Raw genomic sequence first — 15,762 nt, forward strand, 5'->3', positions numbered from 1 at the left:
CCGGGCGGTGGCATGGGGCACAGGATATGTTTCCAGCCATCCGGTGGTTGCTTCCACCATTGTAAGTACGTGGCGCTTGCCGTTGCGGGTTTGGGGGAGTGTGATGTAATCAATCTGCCAGGCCTCTCCATATTTGTATTTCAGCCATCGTCCTCCATACCAGAGAGGCTTTGACCGTTTGGCTTGTTTAATTGCAGCACATGTTTCACAATCATGAATAACCTGTGCTATAGTGTCCATGGTCAGGTCCACCCCTCGGTCACGAGCCCATCTGTATGTTGCATCTCTACCTTGATGGCCTGAGGTGTCATGGGCCCATCGGGCTATAAATAATTCACCTTTATGTTGCCAGTCCAGGTCCACCTGAGCCACTTCAATCTTAGCAGCCTGATCCACCTGCTGGTTGTTTTGATGTTCTTCAGTAGCCCGATTCTTGGGCACATGAGCATCTACATGGCGTACCTTTACAACCAGGTTCTCTACCCGGGCAGCAATATCTTGCCACAATGCAGCAGCCCAGATGGGTTTGCCCCGGCGTTCCCAGTTGTTCTGCTTCCATTGCTGTAGCCACCCCCACAGGGCATTTGCTACCATCCATGAATCAGTGTAGAGATAGAGAACTGGCCACTTTTCTCGTTCAGCAATATCTAAGGCCAGCTGAACGGCTTTCACTTCTGCAAACTGACTCGATTCACCTTCTCCCTCAGCAGCTTCTGCAACTCGTCGTGTAGGACTCCATACAGCAGCTTTCCATCTCCGATGCTTTCCCACCATACGACAGGACCCATCAGTGAACAGGGCGTATTTCTTCTCATTTTCTGGTAGCTTGTTGTACAGTGGGGCTTCTTCAGCACGGACCACCTCCTCCTCTGCTGATATCCCAAAGTACTTGCCTTCTGGCCAGTCCATAATCACTTCCAGGATTCCTGGGCGACTGGGGTTTCCTATTCGAGCCCGCTGAGTAATCAGTGCAACCCACTTGCTCCATGTAGCATCTGTTGCATGATGTGTAGAGGGGACCCTTCCTTTGAACATCCAACCCAGTACCGGCAGTCGGGGTGCCAGGAGGAGCTGCGCTTCAGTACCGATCACTTCCGAAGCAGATCGAACTCCCTCATATGCTGCCAATATCTCCTTTTCGGTTGGAGTATAGCGGGCCTCAGATCCTCTGTATCCCCGACTCCAAAACCCCAGGGGTCGACCTCGAGTTTCCCCAGGTTCTTTCTGCCAGAGGCTCCAGGTGGGACCATTCTCCCCGGCTGCGGTGTAGAGCACATTCTTTACGTCTGGTCCTGTTCGGACTGGCCCAAGGGCTACTGCATGAACTATTTCCTGCTTAATTTGTTCAAAGGCTTGTCGTTGCTCAGGGCCCCATTCAAAAGCATTCTTCTTACGAGTTACTTGGTAGAGCGGGTTTACAATCAGACTGTAATTTGGAATATGCATTCTCCAAAACCCCACGACACCTAGGAAAGTTTGTGTTTCCTTTTTGCTAGTTGGTGGAGACATAGCTGTTATTTTGTTGATCACATCCATTGGGATTTGACGACGTCCATCTTGCCATTTTATTCCTAAAAACTGGATCTCTCGTGCAGGTCCTTTGACTTTATTTTGTTTTATGGCAAAACCGGCCTTCAGAAGGATTTGGACTATTTTCTTCCCTTTCTCGAAAACTTCCTCTGCCGTGTCACCCCACACAATGATGTCATCGATGTACTGCAGGTGTTCAGGAGCCTCCCCCTGCTCCAGCGCAGACTGGATCAGTCCATGGCAAATGGTAGGGCTATGTTTCCACCCCTGGGGCAGCCGATTCCACGTATATTGGACTCCCCTCCAAGTGAAAGCAAACTGTGGCCTGCACTCTGCTGCTAGAGGGATGGAGAAAAATGCATTAGCAATATCAATTGTGGCATACCACTTGGCTGCCTTTGATTCCAGTTCGTACTGGAGTTCTAGCATGTCCGGCACTGCAGCACTCAGTGGTGGCGTGACTTCGTTCAGGCCACGATAGTCCACTGTTAGTCTCCACTCACCATTAGACTTTCGCACTGGCCATATGGGACTATTAAAAGGTGAATGAGTCTTGCTGATCACTCCTTGGCTCTCCAGTTGACGAATTAGCTCGTGGATGGGAATCAGGGAGTCTCGGTTGGTGCGATATTGCCGCCGGTGCACAGTTGTGGTAGCGATTGGCACTTGCTGTTCTTCAACCCTCAGCAGCCCCACAACAGAAGGGTCCTCTGAGAGACCGGGCAAGGTAGACAACTGTTTAATGTCCTCTGTCTCTAAGGCAGCTATGCCAAAAGCCCAGCGGAACCCTTTTGGGTCCTTGAAATATCCTCTTCTAAGATAGTCTATGCCAAGGATGCACGGAGCATCCGGGCCAGTCACAATACGGTGCTTTTGCCACTCATTTCCAGTTAGACTCACTTCAGCTTCCAATACAGTTAACTGCTGGGATCCCCCTGTCACGCCATAAATACAGATGGGCTCTGGCCCTTTACAGCTTGATGGCATTAGAGTACATTGTGCACCGGTGTCTACTAAAGCCTTATACTTCTGTGCGTCAGACGTGCCAGGCCATCGAATCCACACAGTCCAATAAACTCGGTTGTCCCTTTCCTCCCCCTGGCTGGAGGCAGGGCCCCTCTAGTCCTGGTCAGAATCTTCGTTTCTGTGTTTAAAAGACTGCCTGCTAGAAGTTGGAGCAGCAAACTTTTCAGAGAAACCCTTTCTCCCGATTGTTTTCTTTTGTAACTCACGTACCCGTGCCTCTAGGGTCTCAGTAGATTTTCCATCCCATTTTCTCATGTCCTCTCCATGGTCACGTAGGTAGAACCACAGGGTGGCGCGGGGTGTGTACCCACCATATTGTCTTCTTTGCACGGATGCGCGTTTACCCCTAATAGCCGAGACGCTGGTTCGTACAGGTGGGGAAGAAAATACACTCTCTTTAAGTTGGTGGACCTCTTCAAAAAGTTTCTCCAAAGTATTCTCTTTTAGTTGGTGGCCACTGGTTCGTTCAGGTCGGGGGGAATATAAATTCTCTTTAAGTTGGTGGACCTCTTCAAAAAGTTTCTCCAAAGTATTCTCTTTTAGTTGGTGGCCACTGGTTTGTTCAGGTGGGGGGGAAGATAAATTCTCTTTAAGTTGGTGGAACTCTTCAGAGAGTTTCTCCACAGCCGAGACGCAGGCCTGTAGGGAAGAGGAGAGATTTCCTTCGTACTGCCGGAGTTGTTTAGCCATGTCACCCACTGTGGGATCTTCACCGTCTTTCCAGGATATTATTGCCAATGTGCTGGCCCATGTTGATGGTGCATTATGTACAAACTTCCGCCATATGGGTCGAGTACACTGGACGTCATCTGGATCTGTGGATGTTTGTGCGTCGTCTAGGTCCTTATAAATTACTTCCCGTACAGCTAATTCCCTCAGGTACTGGATCCCCTTCTCCATGGTGGTCCACTTGACTGGTAGACATACAAGTTCTTCCTTGTAGGGATACCTTCCCTTCACAGCTAACAGGAGACGCCTCCAGAGGCTGTGAGATCGTGCTCCATCTCCAATTGCTTTGTCAATGCTTGCATCTCTAGCAAGGGATCCCAACCGCTTGGCTTCCCTGCCCTCTAATTCCACACCATTGGCTCCAGTGTCCCAGCACCGGAGCAGCCAGGTGACAAGCTGTTCACCTATACAGCGACCAAAATCTTTTCGCACATCTCGTAGCTCACGCTGGTATAGGGTTCGGGTAGTTACTGTTGATTTGTCAACATCCTCATCCTCATCGTCATCCTCCTGCACACTTGATGGCCCAGCCTCGTCTTCTCCACGCCCAGACTTAGCAGAAGACTTTCTGCGTTCTAAACGACCTGAGTCTCTATACCATTTTTTCACCTTTTCTACAGGGGCAACTTGCACTGCTACAGCTCGCCTCTCCGACCCAGCCACAGGGTCTGCCACAGGGGTTGGAATACCCTCTGCAGGGGCAACTTGCACTGCTACAGTTCGTTTCTCCGACCCAGCCACAGGGTCTGCCACAGGGGTTGGAGTACCCTCTGCAGGGGCAACTTGCACTGCTACAGTTCGTTTCTCTGACTCAGCCACAGGAGTGGGAACGGCTGCGGGAGCTGGAACGGCTGTGGGTGCCGGGACGGCTGCGGGAGCTGGAGCTGGAACGGCTACGGGAGCTGGAACGGCTGCGGGAGCTGGAACGGCTGCGGGAGCTGGAACGGCTGCGGGAGCTGGAGCTGGAACGGCTGCGGGAGCTGGAGCTGGAACGGCTGCGGGAGCTGGAGCTGGAACGGCTGCGGGAGCTGGAGCTGGAACGGCTGCGGGAGCTGGAGCTGGAACGGCTGCGGGAGCTGGAGCTGGAACGGCTGCGGGAGCTGGAACGGCTGTGGGAGCTGGAACCGGGATGGCTGCGGGAGCTGGAGCTGGAACAGCTGCGGGAGCTGGAACGGCTGTGGGAGCTGGAACCGGGACGGCTGCGGGAGTTGGAGCTGGAACGGCTGCGGGAGCTGGAGCTGGAACGGCTGCGGGAGCTGGAGCTGGAACGGCTGCGGGAGCTGGAGCTGGAACGGCTGCGGGAGCTGGAGCTGGAACGGCTGCAGGAGCCGAAACCGGGACGGCTGCGGCTGCGGGAGCTGGAACGGCTGCGGGAGCTGGAACGGCTGCGGGAGCCGAAACCGGGACGGCTGCGGGAGCTGGAGCTGGAACGGCTGCGGGAGCTGTCACTAGGTTGATAGTAGCATCAATTGCAGCTCGATAGGCACAGGCCAGACCCCAGCACGCCACAGTGATTTGTGTCACTTCGGAACTGCCGGAGTCATGACACCTTTTTTTCAAGCATTCTACCAGTTTTTTAGGATTTTGCAGTTGTTCAGGGGTGAACGTCCAAAACACTGGAGGTGCCCACTGCCCTAGAAACCTGCCCATATCCTCCCACACTCCCTGCCACTCGCAAATATCCCGCCTCAAGACAGATCTCCGGATGAGATTCCTAAGTAGTTGTTTAACCTTAAACAAAACCTGAAGCGCATTCAGGAGACATAACAACAAGAACATGCTGGTCTGAGTATCCCAAGGATATTCAACATCTTGGAGAGCTACCGTAACTAGCTCGGGGGATAAGAGGGTGGTGAAGGAGGAAGGGAGAGTGAACAGGTAGGAGAAAATATCTTCCCCTGTCCCCTCCAGAGATTGACTCCCTGATGAAAAAAGGCAATAGGTGTAATTGCTAATAGTTTCTGAGATATGGTTTCCGAAGTATAGAGTCGACGACAGTGCTGAGTACAAATACCAGGTTAGAGTCATGACCAGATATCTCATCATTTCATAAGCCATCGTTACACCACACAGTACCATAACAATCTTGAACCAGGGCCCGGAAAGGATAAACAGCACGACAGGGAGCACATACAGAAAGTAACTTGCTATAAAACTCAATCTGGGAAACAGGTACAGCAGACTTGAGATGAAAGCAATCAACATTGTGACTAGCAACTATTAAGCAGGTCGAATACTTATACCAATTTTAGTTTAACACACTCGGGTCAAATCTGTCGATATCTCAACCCTTCGTGCCCCACGTTGGGCGCCAAATTGGCTGTTGTGGTTTAGCCCGGCTGGCAGCCAAACACCACACAGCCGTTCGCTCACCCTCCCCCCTCCCTCTCCGGGATGGGGGAGAGAAACGGGAAAGTGAAGCCTGTGAGTTGAGATAAGGACAGTTTATTAAGACAGGGAAAATAATAACAATAACAATAATAATAATAAGAATAATAATAATAATAGTAATAATGTGTACAAAGTGATGCACAATGCAATTGCTCACCACCCGTTGACCGATGCCCAGCCTATCCCCGAGCAGCCGGCCCCCCCACCCCGGCTAGCCACCCCTATATATTGTTCAGCATGACGTCAGATGGTATGGAATACCCCTTTGGCCAGTTTGGGTCAGCTGTCCTGGGTCTGTCCCCTCCCAGCTCCTGCTGCACCCCCAGCCTGCTCGCTAGCAGGACAGAGCGAGAAGCTGAAAAGTCCTTGGCTTGGTGTAAGCATTGCTCTACAACAATTAAAACATCGGCATGTTATCAGCGCTCTTCTCATCCTAATCCAAAACATAGCACCCTGCCAGCTACTAGGAGGAAAATTAACTCTGTCCTACCTGAAACCAGGACAAAATGTTACCCCAGTGGTTATAGGCCGATTCTTCTGGGAATAGGGGTTGTGTTTGGAGCTCTGTGGCTAAATGGGGGCAAGACACCCCAAAGGCTGGTGTCGTCTTGGCCAGAGTTATGCCAGCATCACCAAAGGAACAGCTTGTGGGTCTAACTGAGGTAGACTTCCACAGTATTAGCACAATGTTTTAGGGCACTGCCTAAAACCTGAATTCCTGTACGGGAGAAAGCCTGCATGAAGTTTCTGGTTTGGGCACAAGTTTGAGTTTTGACCATTGAACTTTGAATGGCTGGAGGTGTTTCAGCTTAATCACAGCTCTCTGGAGCCAGCAGTAACTGCAGCAGGCACAACTGGAACCACTGGTCTCCTGGAACTGGGAGTTTGGATGCTAACACCAGAATGACTCAGGGCCAATAGGACGACTTTTGTATTGAAATGGATATTTTTAAAAGGTTCTTTGTTTTAGTCTACCAAAATTCTTTTTTTTTTTTCCCTTTAAACATGAAGGACCTTCATGCAGTTACAGACCAGCTTCCAATCACTGCATCTTCTCTGAGGTTGGTAATTTATGTTAAATGTGTGATCAGAAAAACTGAGGCCTGTAAGGTCACGGCCAGCAATAGAATGAATATTTTTCCACACAAACATGAAACCAGCATTTTGATGGGATACAAATGGCCTCGTTACTGTAGGGGGATTTCTGTGTACCTTATGATTTTTCTTCCTCACTATGAGGAGTAGAAATTAAGTAAAGAAAAAGTTCACTAAAGCAGCATCACAGTATTGTAACAATTACTGATATGTTGGTATTCAAAGGGGTTGAAAGCCAAGGTGAATTGCAGGCTGGTCAGCATTATAGAGCTTACTACACAGGACACCCTAATTCCTTGTTCTGCCAGAAGCTTCATTTGCTGCATTGACAGAATAACAGAGGACCAGATTTCTCCAGATACTTCCCAGCCTGCTGTGATTTTCAAGACAGTCTGCAACAGCAGATGTTAGGTATTTGTCTGATTTTGTTGCAGAAACTCCTTCTATAGTCAATATTGAGACCCAGATATTTCTGGAAGGTAGGACAGGAGGACAGGAGAGATTTTTAGTGCTGGAATAGCATCCCTTACAATGAACAGCTCTGCTGGGAAGCTGACCACTTCGCTCGGGCTGGACACCCACATCTCTGACAGCTCTAGAGGAATCCCAGCCCAACTGTGAAGCAGCACTGCATGCCTTTGGAGATCAGCACAGGGACGGTTACTTCACGTGTACCATGAGAGGCTAGGTTGCTATGTGAAGAGACTGTAGGGCAGATATTTGTGATAGAAGGAAGATGTTGCAGTACTAGATGCTAAATGTTACATCTGGCATTTATCAGAAATGGGCTCGTTCTGCCTCAGTGATGTTAGAAAGGTTTGCAGCCAGCTTATCAATACAGATACCAATAATTCAGAGAGGGACTTACCTGTCCCAGTGACAGCCACATCAAGCCCCTCCAGCTAGATGCCCACCAGAAGCAGTACCAGACCTCCTCTGCCCAAACACAGATGTCCCATTTCATCCTTCACAGGAGAACTTAAACTCATACCAAACACCGACCTTTCTGTCAGACAAGGCCTGCTCATGATGAGAGCCCAGGCAGACTCATATCCTGACTTCACCTCACACTGCGGAGCAGTTAGCCATTTTTCCATATGTGTTTTGTACAGATCCAAGAACTCCAAGAGAAAATTTTGTTCATTTGCTTTCACATCACTGAGTTTTGTACTGCCAGCTCTGAAATTCACAGAGCTGCCCATCCGTGCAGGCACAGCTGGAAAAGGCTAGCAGGTATTTTCACAACAAAAGACCATGGCATGTGGCTGGAAGCGTGCTTCCAGCCGCCATTTGCACTGAGGGCTGGGGAGTGTGTCTAATTGAGACATGTACAGAAAAGAAGCCAGTGAGCATGGACACCACCCCTTTCTCAATGTAGCATAGCTCTTTTTCAGTGCAGCCTTCCAGATTTCTTCAGGATTTAGTTCCATGCATAATAAGAGACGGAATAAAACTGTAAAAGCCTAAGAGAAAGATCCAAGAGCACACAGCACTGTGCTCACCCCCAAGGACCCGCTTGCCATTTATGCAGTGACTGTTGGCCCTGTGATATAAATGAGCAGCCCCCTGGAGCTGGCCAGGAGCCAGGGTCACCGCCACCCTCCCAACCACCCTCGTCCTCGGTCCTGGATCTCTCCATCTAAAAGGGAGCTGCCAAGGGAGGTAGCAAGTTGCTGCTCATCTACTACAGCTTGGTGAGCCAGCTGGTCCCAAGGGAAAGGGAGAACCCTCAGATGGAGGAAGGAGCTGAGCTGAAATGTCTGCTCTAAGTGCCAGCACCCTGCTGGCTTAGCTCGAAAGAAAACAAGGCCAGGTTAGCAGGGACAGGCAATTAGCCTGATAGACACAAACAGGTTAGCTTGCAAACATATTACAGCTCCAGCTATAGCACTCTGGTCTAATAGAAGACATTACCTCCACCTACAAACCTGATCTCTCCCCTGTCCCTTAGACCATCGCTGTGACTAATGCCCTGTTGCTATTGAAACATCACGAGAGAAGAGCAGTGACCTGGGGTAGCTCATACATCACAGAAGGTAACTTCTTTCCCAAGCAGCTCTGACCAGAACAGGCAATGCAATGGGCACCATCTAGCACAGAGGTCTTGCACAGGTTAAAAACTTTGTGGTGGCAGCCCTTAGCTTTTCACTGTTTCCTACTTAAGTTACTTGTATCCCACCAGCTGGGTCTGGGACAGTGTTTGCAGCCTCTCAGCCCTCACTAGGGGGCAGGCAGAAGAAAGGAGGTGGAGCTGATCACATACCAGTGGCCCCTGCACAGCTAACAGCCTAAACCTGGGCTGAGCAGGATATTCAACTGCAGTTTCACTTCAGATTGTGGCCTGGTTTTAGATTACAAAGATACTTAGGTATCCAAAAGTACCCTTGGCTGCCTAATTTGATTTTCAAAAGAAAATAAATGAATTAGGGGTTAGATTTTTTAAGGGATTTAGTTTCCTAAAGGGACAGGGAACTACCCAGTGGGAGAGTATTACAACTCAATTAGGATTATAACCAGGAGCTTGTATTTGTTTTTCACACTGACATAATTCATAAATGGTTGAACAAATTTTGTACAAATAATAGAATTACAGCAAACCTAAAATTACTTGGGTTCTTTTGATAGAGATCAACTGTGAGAAACTTCAAGCTAAACAAAATTTCAGAATGTTATCAGTACCAAAAAAATAAAGGATTCGGGAAGAAGTTCTGCAGCAGCAGTATTTACCCTAACTGCTGGGGATTTTCAATTGAAATATTGGTATTGCACTCAAGCTGTTTACCCTAAAATTCTAAAATATCCAAAACAACAAAAGTTAACTTTTGTCCTTTCTTTTCACTACATCTCAAAGGAAGCTCAGCTTTTGGTCCTTCTTCCTTCCCTGCTGATGAATATTTTACTGTGTTCTTCAACAGTGCAGACAACCTATCTGGTTCCTCAGTCTCCGCTGTACTCTGAAAAGAATCGATAGTGAACTTTAATGTCCCAAATATTACCTCACCCAACTCTGGAACAGAGAACTACATGCACAATTCCACCATTTTTCTGAAATCCTGTATTTTTCATGTATCTGAATGATTGCCAAAACTAAATTCTACATATGAAATTATTTCTTTTTCTCTTTTGACATTTTCTACAAAAAACATCCACACGTGAAAAGATAACATTACCAAAACTGGGGCTTGAGACAAAAGCTGGAACTTAAATAACAGAGACTGAGGCAAGTTCTACAGAAGTAGGAAAGTAAAACTCGGAATCAGCTCTTAAGATCCTCTCTCAGCTTCCTAATAGCTCTCCCTAAAGCAAAACTATCACAGCCTAATCCCTTTATTTCCCAGTGAAATTCAGATTAATTGGGAGCTAGGTGGTAACAGGGGTTTGAGCCAGGACTTTGCTGTGTGGCTATTTACAAATTGTTCAGTCTAGTTAAAAGCTTTCATTACATTGGTTTTGTATGTATGCTTCTTAAAAGCTGTAGGCTAACAGCATAACTTTTTAAAGAATGCCATTTTCACTGTGGAATGGCGTAAAATTCTTCCCCTGAGGTAGCTATGTTATCTCATTGAATTTAAAAACAATAAATTGAAAGCTAAAAATAAAGGAAAAGGGAAAAGGTGGAAGAAATAGGTAGAAAGGCATTGAAGCTGTAGGAGTTCTGACAAATCATCTTGGCATATAATCCCAGTGGTGATGAGAAATTGTTCTGTGAATTTTATTTTTTTTTTTATAAGCCAGAATAAAAAATAATAAAGAAAAGAAACGTACTTGAGGCAAAGTTGTAGAGTATCTTTAAATCAGTGGGCTTGTTTTATTAATGCCCATCAGCCTGTGGTGATGAAAAAGGATTATTCTGATACATAGCCAGTGCGGGAAAACATGACAGTTCGTGCTCTAGTCCTGCAGTCTGATACATGCACTTCATGCAAGTGAGCCATCACTACTTGGTTTAACACAATAAGCTGAGGTACTTTTTCTGTACTCTGAATTACATGCGATGTCTTTCCTTTCTTTAATGGATGTGCCTGGTGACCTATATTCACAGTATATTACATCAGCTCCAACAGGCTATCCTCCACAGCTCAGTCTGGGAATGAAACATTCAGCTCTGTACACCTTCCACCTGGTACCCATACAAATTAGGTTTCTGAATTGGTGTCAATTGAAAATGTAAAATATACTTTACCAAGCCATATCCTTTAATACAAACTGAACTTTACTGTCCTTCATCCCCCGGGCAGTATTTGAAGCCAGCAGAAGAAATATAACGCACACGATTCTCCTGATAAGAAGAGTGAAAATGAGAAACACAAAGTTTACTTAAGCAGATTCAAGTATCCCTGGAAACAGGCAACTAAAGCCAGGCCAACCTCGCATGCTTCAGTTCACAGTGGGTTCATAAACCAAAATCTGTTTCTCTGTTCACAAGGCTTGGACTCTTGCCTGAAGAGCCAAGGTAGCTAAAGTTAAATCTCTGGATTACAAATTCAGACGTAGGACAAGGAGCGGCTATCGGGATGTGGGGCAGGGAAGGACAGAGCAGATGCAAACAGCAGCCCAGGTTTAATGGAAAGATGCAGGCACACACGTAAAGTCACCTTGTGCTCAAATTTTCTTCCCATCCTTAAAGGTAGTGCAGAGGTTACACATACACATGGAGAACAAGGTCTTAAAATATCATCCCAAGTCTGGGCTGACTTGTGTGTGCGTATGAAGGGTCGATGATGGTTTGATTCGACATTCAGAGCTAAACTGAAGCTTAGCTGAGATGGCTGTATGTTAGTTCATCGTTTGCTGTTTAGTATTTTCTGAAATTCTTATTCGTGCACAAAATGCAACAAGAAAGAACAAAAGCACTGTGCATTTTCATTTATTCTCATGTTGTTTCCAAAGGGAGAAGAAATCTCACAGTAAGGCTCTATGAGTCTAATTTCATAAGCTCACTCAGCTGAAATGGTTCTGAAGGTTCATCTTAAACCAAAGACTTCCCTCACACATACCTAGAGCTATGCAACATCTGAATTTCCCCTATGTAAGTCATTAGCTTGAGACCTTTGCATCACCAAAAGTTCAGACAAGTGCAGCTTTTTTTTTTTTCAGTCTGAAATTATCAGAAAATATCTTTACACTGTGACAATATAACAACAAAAAGTCTTTTGGAAACTATACTGATTTGTAAGCTGTTTTCTATTTCCCTGCTTGAGCCCCTCCGAATTACCTTTTTCTGCCTTTCGGATTCAACTAGTTCAAGCTCAGTGCTTACCTGAAGGTAAATATTTTGGAACCCTGCAACAATCACCATTTCATCATTCGGAATGATAGAAAGGAAGGTTGTACATCAGCTTCTTTTTTTTTCTTTCCCTTACTGCTCCAAATTGAACAGTGATGTGTATACATTTACAAGATAAATCAATGGTTTGCTTTCATAGCAATGCCATTAGTAAAACGTCATTTTATTTGAGCCAACTATGACTTACTTCAGAAGAAAATCCCACACTGCGTACACACTATGTTTATGTGTATAAAGATCTTTTCTTATATTTAGAAATCTTTTCCCTAGCTGTCAAACTGTGCAATGGTGCTTATATACGAGTATGGCTTAATTAGCTACATAATGAAAAGTGCAATGAAAATGCAAAAGGGTAAGGGCAGGCTGAGCTGCAAGAAGAAACCACATCTTGACACTTCTTAGGAATGCTGAAGTTGGTACAATAAGGTCAAATTCTCACCTCACATTGATAAACAGACCATTACATAAATAAAATACCATGCGTGTGGTCCTTATTAGACAGACTTGCAAGTTCACTGAAGAAGACAAGAATGATGAATAGTTCTTCGAGCAGCACTGAATTAGCAGCAGTGCTCTGCAGAGAGGAAGTTCAGGTCTGCATTCAGCTTGCATTGTGTACAACAGCCCCCACCCTTTTAAACAACTGTGGTGGGAGAATATTTTTATAGCAATACATTTAGGTGTCAGAGTAGCTGCCCCTGAGGGGCAAAAGATTGTCTGTGACCAGCATGAGGGAAAACAATACCATCATTTAGCTTAAAGCAGCAGTTTCTAGTGTCTGCTGAACGTGGAGGGAATGGTTTGCTTCGGAGCAAAGATCCTGCCTGCCTCCAGCTGCAGCTCCTGGAGGAGGAGATTACGCAGCTCAGGAACTGGCCCCGTGGAAGTAGGTTTGCTTGTCTCGAAATGCACTGACAACAAGCTGAAAATAGTCCCCAGTTTGTCATGCAAAAAGGCTTAGGTCCATACCAAAATGGGAGGAGAAATTAAGAAAGTAAAAGAAACGTAAGCTCAGCCCCAGCAGCCAAAACACATTTCCTGGATGGAACATGGAACATGAAAACGAGCAGAACAGCATCTACAGTACATCAGTAGCTATGGGCGTGATTTAAGAGCACTGCTGTGCATGGCATCCCTGCTTACGCAATCAATGTTGGACAGCCATGGTCAGAGCTGCTCACACAGAGTCTAATGTGCGCCAGATGTGCCGCAGCTACATGCAAGTCCCCTGTTAGTGCCTGACGATCCACTGGCTGCGATGGCTGCAGAAGTAAGTGTACTTGTTTAAGGGGTAGTACTACCCCTGCTCTGCAAGCTCTTCTGGATCCCCCTTACAAAATGGATTAGCTGCTGCATAGAGATAAAGACAACTTCCAAGCTCACCAGCATCCTATAAAAAGAATCACAAACTCTTGAGCAATTACCTCTGGTATGTGGAAGAAAGACAAAAGAAAATTTGAAATTCAGTTGCATATTTGTTGACTGAATCACAGAGGCAGGATGTAGTCTTCCCTTGGACATATTTTTCTTTTGGCTTAGAGAGATCCCATATAAACAAAGCTACATGGGCTAAGATAAATATGTCGTTAAGATTTAATTCTCTCGCTACTTTCAACGCTGGTTCACTATTGTCTATTTATGTAGCACACAGTGGTTGACATCCAACTAGTTCAGAATTAGAACCAAGTTTCAAAATACTCAGGTACTTTTGCTCAGGAGTCAGAAAGAAGTGCCAGTGAGTGGTAGACATAAATCAATGCCTGTGCCCCTGCTGCCTTTCCAAGCTGAGCACTTAAATTCTTCTCCATTAGTGCTCCAAACCTGGAAAGCACCAATAGGCCAGTCCTTTCATATAAAGCTGAAGAGGACTATACAGAAATTAGGCTATTACTGAAATAAGTTAGAAGGTTGACAACCACCTCATGCATTTCAATACTGGCTTTACAAGACCCTAATTTATTGCTCAGTAAGCTTTTCCGTTTTACTTATTCCAGAAATCAAGTTTGTACCAACAAAAGCACAGCAACTCCTTTTAGTCCTGTTCCCTTAGTATGCCAGATGAAAATTAGAAGCTGGACCTCATCGCATAACATGGATCCAGATTTGCACTTTACCAAAACACAAAGCCAAATTCCAACCCAGGATTTCATGCTAGCCTACCCTGAGGGCTGCAAAAAGCTGCACAGCTGAGATCTGGATCAGATTCAAAAGTTTTCCAAAACATATCTGTGTTCACATCCTGATTTTTGATTCCAGCTCATCTCTAATTATAATTATTACACAGAATGTCAAATCTCAGGTTATGCTCTTTAAAGTTCTCCCTATAAACAATTAATTAGCTCGCTGCAGCCTTTCTATAAATAGCTTGTACATATAAATTATTCTCATCTGCTCAGACAAACAAAATCACTGCTCTGTTCTTTGCCTTCTGATTTTCCCTCGTGGACTGCAGCTATTAGTAGTCAGACAGACACACACGGGTGTGTGTTTTTCACATTCAGAGCTAAAATAAGATTGTGGGGCTATCTAATTGGCAATGTTTTTTGTATTAATGTTTAAGAAATCGGGTTTTCCCCAGAAAATGTCTGAAAACAATATTTGTATCGACTTAATAACTCTAGCAGAGATCTGCCTCCCGTGCCCGATTGCTCAGCCAAACAGCAGGCATTCCTTGTTTTGAGGCATCATGCTATTACAGGGCAGGATACATACAGTTGCCCAAATTAATTTTGATGACAAGCCTTCCACACTCATCCTACAGGTGCTGACACACAAGATAAGGCTGAAGCTTCATCCAGCAAGCTGGAGCTACCTTTCCTCTCCACATATCTACTTTACTTCTCTACCAAAGGTTTTCACCAGCATTTAACTGATCACAGGCCTCTCATTCCAAAAAGACAACATATATATATATATAACATTATATATATATAAAAGGTATATGTAAATATATATACAGATATATATATGAAGACATATGTTGTGAATGAGTTGTTTCCAGTTTGGGGGGTGGGGATAAATAAAAGGAAGTTTTCTGCACTGAAAATTTGGGTATGAAACAAGGCAACAGAGTAAATGTAGAGGCTTAATGCCAAAATAGTCAAGAGAGTTTATTTCTGAAATACTAGGCACAGCCCAGGCACAGAGGTCCTTCTCTATTTCCAGCGTGCGTGAACAGAAGCAAAACCTGGATATTCACAGGTAAACAACCGACAGGAAGCCAGGAGTCTCAAAGGCACTGAAAATTGATCTTACTGCTTCTGACGGCAGTACATTATCATAACCCAAGCTGGATCAGCACTGGATATTTTGTAACTGTAATAAGTGCCATTGAAAAGGCAGATTTCATTAAAGTCAATAGTTTTGGGAAAAAAAAAGAATGCACACTAACACTTTGATCTGATTTTAATAGAGTCTTCCCATCTCTATTCATCCACTCTCCTGGGCTAACTACTTTTTTAAACAAGTGAAAAAGATTGAATTTTATTGAGTATATCTGTGTCAAGAAGAACAAGCAAGTATGCTTTAACTCCAGCTTTGAAAATGATAACAAGAACAGGTTACGTGCTGATGTTGGTTTCTTAACGATATACATACCAGCATCGTGTGTCAAGCAGCTGTACTTACACACTGCTCATCCCCCTCACATTTAAGATGTCCCTGACACATGGCTTTTTCTTCTGCTTTGTCAAATTAGTTACCTT

Source organism: Cygnus atratus, chromosome 15, assembly GCF_013377495.2.
Source record: "Cygnus atratus isolate AKBS03 ecotype Queensland, Australia chromosome 15, CAtr_DNAZoo_HiC_assembly, whole genome shotgun sequence".
Classification (NCBI taxonomy): domain Eukaryota; kingdom Metazoa; phylum Chordata; class Aves; order Anseriformes; family Anatidae; genus Cygnus; species Cygnus atratus.